The 9,473-nt window shown below is 43.9% G+C and overlaps 1 protein-coding gene across 6 annotated transcripts in view; it reads left to right on the top strand.

Annotated features, from left to right (window-relative positions):
- Window positions 1–494: 494 nt before the first annotated feature.
- PLEKHB2 (pleckstrin homology domain containing B2) overlaps window positions 495–9,473 on the top strand; it is a 53,970-nt gene continuing 44,991 nt past the window's right edge. The window contains exon 1 of one of the 6 annotated variants that reach the window (XM_047722798.1): window positions 495–625. The gene's annotated coding sequence lies outside the window, so the exon portion shown is untranslated. Of the gene's footprint in view, window positions 626–669; window positions 800–9,473 lie in introns of those variants that run through there. The other 5 variants (XM_047722794.1, XM_047722797.1, XM_047722799.1 and 2 more) reach the window with 5 other exon arrangements.

Below are 9,473 nucleotides of genomic sequence, written 5' to 3'. Positions count from 1 at the left end.
TCTTCTATTAAAAAAAAACTTTTCTCTTCATTAATTTAACCATTTACTTTCAAAAGAATGGACTCTGTTATATTTGTTTTATACTCTGTTATAACTTAATACTACATAATTTATTTTGGTTCTCAAGTTGTTCCAGATTTGGCCATGGGGAGCTTTTTCAGGTTTATTCCTGTGTCCTTTGACATGCCTCCATGATTTTATTTTTTGAGCATTTCTTACTTCTGGCGATAAATCAAGCTCCAGGCTCAGGTTGTGCTTTCCCTGCCATAGTTCTAGAGCCACTCATTTCTCTAAGCAGCCCTGGCTCCTTTTATTGGAGGATGGCATTTGGACAAAGACTAGGGTGCAAACAACTTTTTCAGATGAAAATTAAACCTCCACTTAAGCAGAGTTGAGGATGCCTCAGGACCCTCTCCTCCCTCCTACGACGACCCAGGCTCCGCCACTGCCTCCGCGACTATTCCAGGCATGCCCCGCGCGGCCGGACGCATGCGCGCGGGAGAGGTGTGACGTTGGACAGCGGCCCGGACGTAGGCGTGAGGCAGTCGGAGCCCAGGAACCCCAGTGGCGTCCTTGCGGTCCCGCGCCCTGCTTCGGTGCTCCGCGGCGGCTGGAGAGTTCGCAGGTAAATGTGTTCATCCGGTCCAGGCGACTCCAGGGCCCCTTCTGTTCCCCACCGCCCAGAGTTGGTTCCTCTGGAGCCTTTCCCTAGAGTCGCCCAGCCCGGCACCACTCGGAGACGATCCCTTCTCGACCCGCGGTACCGCACGTCTTCGGCGTCGGGTCCCTTAGAGCCTTGGTGAGAAAGTCGTCCCTCTCCGCGCGTCCTCCCCTTCCCGGGTGTAGGTCCCTGCAGAACTTCTCGTACAGCCGCGCAGCCCCGCACCCCTCCGAGAGGACCCCCCCCTTACACCCCGCGGCCCGTCCCACCCCGGCGTAGATCCCAGCCTCCTCTAGCGGCGTCCCCTCCGCCCCCCGCCCCGGACCCACCTCCTTTCTTCCCTTCCTGGTGTTGGCCCCACCAAAGCCCCTTCTGGAGCCGTGCCTCTCCGCGTGCCCTCCTTTCCCCCCGTGTCGACTCCTCCAGAACCTTCCTTAGAGCCGTCCATCCCGCCCCCCTCGGAGCGGACCCCTTCGGCTTTGGCCAGGCTAGAGCTGCGCAGCTCCAAGCCGCTCGGGAGGCACTGTCCTTGGCCCGTGGTGCCGTGGTACCCTCCCCTCTAGAGCCGCCCAGCCCCGCACCCCTCCAGGAGCACCCCCTCCTCCCGGTGAGCGTCCCTCCTCTTCCAGGCCCCTGTGGAGCCTCCTCCAGAGCCACCCACTCGGCTCCCCTCTGAGGAGATCCCCGGCCCACGCCCCTTCTCCCCTCTCTGGTGTCCGCCTCTCCAGAGCCTCCCCTTGAGCTGCCCAGTCCTGCCCGAGCTCGCCTGCTGCTGTCCCCCTTCCCGCAAGTGCTCCTTGCGGGTCCGCCACCTTTCCGCCGGCACGGGTCTCCCAGAGCCTAGTTTCTGCCTTGCCCGCACCGAGATTGCACTCTTCTTAGGAATGCAGAGCGGCATTGAAGCTGAGGACTCGCGGGTGCGACTGGCCCCCACTTCCTTTCACTTATTCCTGGCTTTGTAGTGGTTGATGGTTAGTCTTAGGACTTTTGGTTGCGCATTATCTTTTTTCACGTTTGATCCTTTCACTCAGCCAGATCGGGAACTCCGGAACGCAGGGTTTTTATTTTGTGTGGGCAGAGAGTTTTTTGTTTTTATCTCAAATGTAAAGTAATTTACATAGAATAGGCTTCGTAAAAATGAAGGAATAGTAAGTTCCTGTTTTTCAGGGCGGGTGGAGGGTATGCGGTGTGATGGCCATACTGTCAAGAAATCTAGAGGAACGTGGTTAATTCCCAACGCCTTTGACTCCTGGCCCCCGAGAATCTTTTTTTTTTTTTAAACCTCTTCTGACTAGGTCAGGGTGGAGTCACTGACAGAGGCTGGAGTGTTTATAAGGAAAGGGAGGAAAGTTCCTGGGTCTCTTGGTCTTTGAGGAAGCTATTGCCAGTGCAGGAAATGAGTTGTCTGAAGTCACAAGGGGAATTAGGGCCCTGGCGAGGACTGTCAGCTGCCTATTGTGGCCGTCATTATTTGTCGAACAGATCAATGACCAAAATATATGTGATTGTGCAACTGGGCTGTCTTAAGGGCCAGCCTATAGGTGGCAATGAGAATGCCTGGGGTTTATTTTTCGCATTAGTGATTTCTATTCTTGACTCCCCTGCCCCTCCGCAACATACTGATCTCTGAGGGCAGGAATTCAAAATGCTTCAGGATGGTCCTGGCAGACAACTTAGTGTTCAGTAAATGCTTACTAAAGGAAGCTGCAGAAAAGAACTCAGAACCTGACAGAGGTTCTTCACTAGCATATTTTTAATTGTGTTGGCATCTTCTGTAGGTAAAATTCCTAATAATCTCAAGGACTGAATTTATGAAACTTGTACATCATTCTATAGAATGAAGAACAGATAACACTCTGTGTGATAGTCATATTACTTCTCTGGAAGATAGAGTGTTCTTTTCTGATTGCCTCTAGAAACTTTGCTGTGCTTCCCAGCTTGCCACTCTACATAAATATTTGGGTGCTTTCTCCTTAACTCTGCCTTTTTTTTCTTTCCAGATGTCTAAAGAAATTAAAAATTATTAGTGTCTGTAACTATGAAAAACTGCAGAGAGTAAAATAAACATGTTACAAAATGTGGATTAGTTGTGTTTCATTGGTTGTATGTTTGCTTCTGAATTTGATGGTGAGGATAGAAAGTTGAGCTTTCTTGCCTGTCCAGTGTGTCTTCCCTTTGATGAGTGCTATATTAGGCTTGTTATTGAGAAGTGGTTGCTACCTGGCAATGGTCAGTGCTATATATGAACTAAATGATGATGGATCATCCAGTTCTTGTCCCCTGTATTTTAGAGGCACTTGGGAATTCTTGTTGCCTTTACAATACTGTTCTTTTTTTTTTTTTAAGATTTTATTTAAACATTTATACATTGCGAGAGTGCATGCATGTGTGTGTATGTGTGCATGCACACATGCACACACACACACAGTGACGAAGGCAGAGGAAGATTATCTTCAGGCAGATTTTGTGCAAAGTGCAGAGCTTAAGGCGGGGCTCAGTCTCACACCCCATGAGATCATGACCTTAGCCAAAACCAAGTTATCCAGGCACCCCTAAAGGTTTTATTTTTAAGTAATCTCTACACTCAGTGTGGGGCACAAACTCACAACCCTGAGATCAAGAGTGGCATGTTCTACTGATGAAGCCAGCCAGGTGCCCCTGCATTATCATTTTTTTTTAAAGATTTTATTTATTTATTTGTCAGAGAGAGAGAGGGAGAGCGAGCGAGCACAGGCAGACAGAATGACAGGCAGAGGCAGAGGGATAAGCAGGCTCCCTGCCAAGCAAGGAGCCCGATGCGGGACTCGATCCCAGGACGCTAGGTTCATGACCTCAGCCGAAGGCAGCTGCTTAACCAACTGAGCCACCCAGGTGTCCCTGCATTATCATTTTTGAAGAACAGAGTTTTCCTTCCTTTGATAAGGTAGTCACTTTTACAGTTAAAGTACAGAGAGGGCTAGCTAGAGGAACAAGGGTATTGTGAGTGAATCAGTTGTAGACAGCCTTGAATTGCACTTCTTAGAACAAGATAGTAATGTAATTATAGCTGTTCTCTCTTTTGGAGCGCCTCATATGGGGCTCTTTGGGCATATTATCTCAGTTAATTGTCACACTAACCTCATGAGATAACTAGTAATGTCCTGTCATATAGGTCAGAAAGTGAGGCTTGGGAGGTTTGCTTTTGTGCTCATAGTCATAGCAGTTAGTAAGAGGTAGAGCTCAGAACTGCCAGATTCCAAAGGCAATATTCTTTCCACCTGTTAAAATTGATGTCTTTTGGATTCAATGTTTTGTTTTGCTTTTAAAGGTTTTATTTTAGAGAGTGCGTGTGCACTCACGAAGTGGGGTGCAGAGGGAGAGGGAGAAAGAATCTGAAGCAGACTCCATGCTGAGTGTACATCTGCACATGGGGCTTGATCTCATGATCCTGAGATCAGGACTTCAGCTGGACCCAAGAGTTGGGACACTTAACCAACTGAGCCACCCAGGCACCCTTGGATTCAGTGTTTTTAAAATGATTTGAGTTCATATTTAAACTAATTTGAGTTGCTGAATATGATTTATATTTAAAAACTTCCTATAGGTGTACTGGCATGTGAGTAATGTGGGTATTTTGCAGTTAGTTAGTTTGCTGGTGTTTTATTGTCTAGAGACCAACTGCAGATTTTCATCTGATGAGTTTTAGTTTATGCAATAGATCTTGCTCCGGGATAGAAATAGTGGAATGTTGAAATAAGTTGTGAAGTAATGTGGAATTCAGCAAGGTAAGGCAAAGAAATATTCCTGTTCCTTAAGGGATGGATTTGGTTATGTGTTCTGCAAGGTTTTTTGTTTTTTGCTTTTATTTCTAGTGTATATGTATTCAAATTTTAACCTTTAAGGTCATCTTTATTAAGTCTTCTAAGCCATTTGAGAAGCAGCATGATGTGCTACTATCTTCTGGAATGTTCTGGACAAATTTTAGTCAGGTGGCTAGTGAGGAAGTAAAGTGAGAATAATGATAATTGCTGTGTGAGCAGCTCCCATTTCTTGAGTTTTAGTAATGTCAGGCACTATGCCAAACACATGTTATTTCACCCAGTTTTCCAAATGTCAAGTAGTTGTTGGTATTCTCATTGTATAGATCAAGAAACTAAGGCTTGAAAAAGTTAGGTAACTTGCCCAAGGTTATTTATTTACTTATTTCCCAACCCCCAAGTTTATTTATAAGTGAGTGAGTCAGGATTTGAACACGGGTCATCTGCTTTTGTCTCTGCTGTTGGTGTTTTTGTCTTTGTGATTTAGGCCTTGTTTTACCCTTAACTCACTTTAGTTGCATTTCAGGAGGGAGCAGATTTAGTTGTTTGTGCTCCTTGTAATCCATCATTAATGTTGAAAATAGCAAAGCAGTCACCTGCATGGGTGATCTTGACATTATTGGTATTTCTTTTGTCTTGGATCCTCATTTTAATATCACTGTTGTGCCTTCTGTGAAAATAATTCTCCTGTGAATTCTAATGTTTAGTAACAAGAAATACGGACTTTACATATCTATGTAATATTTCTGTTTAACGCAGAGGGAGAATGAGATGATAGATGTTTAAAGTCCCCCCCCCCCCCCCCCCCCCCCCCCCGCCAGCACTGTTTCCAGGTAATCTCAAGGCAGGACAGGCTAGCAGGATCCGGGGCAGGAACTGGGCTAGGCTGATGAGTAAGGTACTTCTTTTAGGCATGTGAGTGCTCTGTAGGGCTGAGGGCAAGTAGGCTGAGTGATAGATAATGTCCCTTCTCCCTCTGCTCTGTGGTCAGGATTCAGGAGCCTGGCAGGGTGCAGACTCTAGATAGATGCAGCTGCGGTCCAGCTTAGGTGAGATGGGCCATTTAAGGAGTAGTTGATGGCAGCTGCTTATTTAAGTGCCTTTGGTGTATCTTGTTTATAAGCCCTTGGTGTATCTTATGTGGAGGATTTGTATTGTGTTACATGTTGCTTATGGGTTGGGAGCCAGAGGCAAGAGTTCTCTTGCTTTAGAGGCTGAGACTAAGGCTGATGATGAGGCAATATGCTTCATGTGGTGGTCAAGATACCAGAGTGATGCCTGACAGAAGAGGCTAGTAGGCACAAAGGACACACATCTCTTTAGTGGGGATAAAGAACTTGTTCCCCTGCATTCAGATGAGTGCCCATCTTGCAGTTTCTGCTAGATGGCAAAATGCCCTGGCTTCAGTCCCCCAAGAAAGATGTGCTGTGGTAGATGATATTGCCTAATTAGAGTGAAGATCTCACAAGGGGTTTTAGGAGGCTTTTATTATCATGGGGCTTTAATCTTTTCTTGATGTCTTTTGACTTTTCTGGAGACTGGCTTGTAAGTGCCTGCTCAGCAAGTGCAACTAACCAAACTCAAGTGTATTCCTGAGGGTGTGAGTCCGAGGTTCGTTTCCTGAACATCCTTCTTCCCGGTAGCCTGTTTTAGGCTGTTTCGAAGCCTGTTCCTCTGATCTTCCCTACTGCATAAATTTTATACAGTTGAGTCCTTAACTCAGAAGTCCAGACTTCCTGTTAAAAAAGAAATTGTAGTGTTCTAGTAAACATGACAAATATCTCTATTACCATAATAACCATTTGAATTATCTAATGAGGAGAAGGTATACAAATCAAAGTATTTCAACAAATTTTAAATCCCCCCGCCCCACCCCTTGTTGAATGAAATCCGAACTCACATTGGAAATTATGTTTTCTCTGACACATTTCATAGCAGTGTATTTGATTTTTACTCATCTATACTAAGGATGCCTTTCATTCTTAGTTGGTTCTAATGAATTATAACTATTGTTCTCAATTTGGCATTATTAGAAGCCCTTCCTTTAGCTGGTTTGCTTCTTTATCCTTTCTAAAGGCATTCCTGAAAGTATCTTTGTTTTTTGGTAGTAGGCACATATTGAGGTTTCCTGTCCATAAGTTGTAACCAGCTCATTTTCAAGGAACATTGATTCCTTTTAGAGGAGACCAGTATCAGATAAAAATCTGGATGCGGGGGTACATGTGAGATTGTCCCACAGAATGACTAAAGATAGGATGATACCAGAGAAAAAGCTACTTGAGTCCACAGAAGAATTACCCCTTTTCAAGAAGTCATGAGTTTCCGGCGCCTGGGTAGATTAATAGGTTAAGTGTCCAACTTTTGATCTCAGCTCAGGTCCCAATATCCAGGTCATGCATTCAAGCCCTGTGTTGTGCTCCAAGATACCGCATGGAATCTACTTAAAAAGAATAAAAATCCAAAAAACCCACATGATTTTCTGTTGCTAATTCCAGTTTGTTTCTTTCAGCCTTGTAATACTCTAATTTTCTCTTACTCTAATGGTTTTGAATTATTTTATATAGGCACATTAAAGGTGATGATGTCCTCTTCATGTAGAAGCTTTGTTTTTTTTTTTTTTCTTTTTTAAGATTTTATTTATTTATTTGACAGAGATCACAAGTAGGCAGAGAGGCAGGCAGAGAGAGAGAGAGGAGGAAGCAGGCTCCCCTCTGAGCAGATAGCCCGATGTGGGGATTGATCCCAGGACCCTGGGATCATGACCCGAGCCAAAGGCAGAGGCTTTAACCCACTGAGCCACCCAGGTGCCCCCCCCGCTTTTTTTAAACTTTTAAAATTTAAATTCAATTCAGCTAGCATATAGCATATTATTGGTTTCAGGGGTAGAATTTAGTGATTCATCAGTTGCATATAAGAGCCAGTGCTCTTCACATCAAGTGCCCTCCTTAATGCCCATCACCCAGTTACCCTCCTCCCACCTACCTCCCTTCCAGCAACCCTCAGTTTGTTTCCCGGAGTTCCGTGTCTCTTGTGCTTTGGCTCCCTCTCTCTTTTTCTTTGCTTGTACCTTCCCTTGTCCTATGTTCATTTGTTTTGTTTCTTAAATTTCACTTAGGAGTGAAATTAAATGGTATTTGTGTTTCTCTGACTTATTTTGCTTAGCGTAATACCCAATGATGTTCCATGCATGTTGTTGCAAATGGCAAGATTTCATTCTTTTTGATGGTTGAGTAATATTCCATTATAGATAGCTACACACATACCGAGACACACACATACACACACACACCAGGTCTTCTTTATCCATTTATCTGTCATTGGACATGTCAACTCTTCTATAGTTTGGCTGACGTGGACATTACTCCTATAAACGTTGGGGTGCAGATGCCCCTCTGGATCATTACATTTGCATCTTTGGGGTTAATACCTAGTAGTCCAGTTGCTGGGTTTTAAGGTAACTCTATTTTTAACTTCTTGTGGAACCTCCATACTGTTTTCCAGAGTGGCTGCACCAACTTGAATTTCTACCAACAGTGTAAGAGGGTTCCCCTTTCTCCACATCCTCACCAACATCTGTTGTTTCCTGACTTGTTCATTTTAGCCATTCTGACTTGTGTGAGGTGGTATCTCATAAAGGTTTTGATTTATATTTTCCCTGATGCCAAGTGATGTTGAGCATTTTTTCATGTGTCTCTTGGCCAATTGTGTATGTCTTCTTTGGAGAAGTGTCTGTTTATGTTTTCTGCCCATTTCTTGACTGGATTTGTTGTTTTTGGGGTGTTGAGTTTGATAAGTTCATAGATTTTTGGGTACTAGCCCTTTATCTGATATGTCATTTGCAAATATCTTTTCCTAGTCCGTGGGTTGCCTTTTAGTTCTGTTGGTGTTTCCTTTTCTGCACAAAAGCTTTTTATCCTGATGAAGTTGCAGTATTCCTTTTTTTTTTTTTTTTAAGATTTTATTTCTTTACTTTAGAGAGAGAGAGTGTATGTGTGCTTGCTCTCATACTCAAGTGTGAGCAGGGAGGGGCAGAGGAAGAGGGAGAGGGAGAAAGAATCTGAAGCCTACTCTGCACTCAGTGTGGAGCCGGATGTCGGGCTTGATCCCTGGACTACTAGATCATGACTTGAGCTGAAACCAAGGGTCAGATGCTTAACCGACCGAGACACCCAGGCAGCCCCCAGTAGTTCATTTTTGCTTTTGTTTCCCCTCCGTTTGTAGACGTGTCTAGCAAGAGGTCAAAGAGGTGTTCTCTTTAGGATTTTGATGGATTCCTGTCTCACATCTTCCATCCATTTTGAATTTATCTTTGTGTGTGGTGAAAGAAAATGGTCCAGGTTCATTCTTCTGTGTGTGGCTGTCCAATTTTCCCAACACTGTTTTTTGAAGAGACTGTCTTTTTTCCATTGGCTGTTTCCTGCTTTGTCAAAGATTAGTTGACCATAGAGTTGAGGGTACATTTCTGGGTTTTCTGTTCTTTTCCATAGATCTATGTGTCTGATTTTGTGCCAGTACTGTACTGTTTTGATAATTACAGCTTTGTAATACAGCTTGAAGTCCAGAATTGTGATGCTTCCAGCTTTGGTTTTCTTTTTCAGGATTGCTTTAGGTACTTGGGGTCTTTTGTTCTTCCATACAAATTTTAGGATTGTTTCTTCCAGCTCTGTGAAAAATGCTGATGCTTTTTGATAGGGATTACATTGAATGTGTAGATTGCTTTGGACAGTATAGACGTTTTAATGATATTTGTTCTTCTAATCCATGAGTGTGGAATGTTTTTCCATTGCTTTGTGTCTTCCTCAATTTCTTTCATAAGTGTTCTATAGTTTTCAGAGTGGTTAGTTTTATTCCTAGATATCTTACAGGTTTTGGTACAATTGTAAATGGGTACAATTGTACAATTGTAAATGGGATTGATTCCTTAATTTTTCTTTCTTCTGCTTCATTGTTAGTGTATAGAAGTGCAACTGACTTCTCTGTGTTGATTTTATATCCTGAGACTTTGCTGAGTTTCT

This window comes from Lutra lutra, chromosome 3 (assembly GCF_902655055.1).
Source record: "Lutra lutra chromosome 3, mLutLut1.2, whole genome shotgun sequence".
NCBI lineage: Eukaryota > Metazoa > Chordata > Mammalia > Carnivora > Mustelidae > Lutra > Lutra lutra.
Note: the sequence above shows the minus strand (reverse complement) of the source record. Positions and strands in the feature narration are given on the sequence as shown.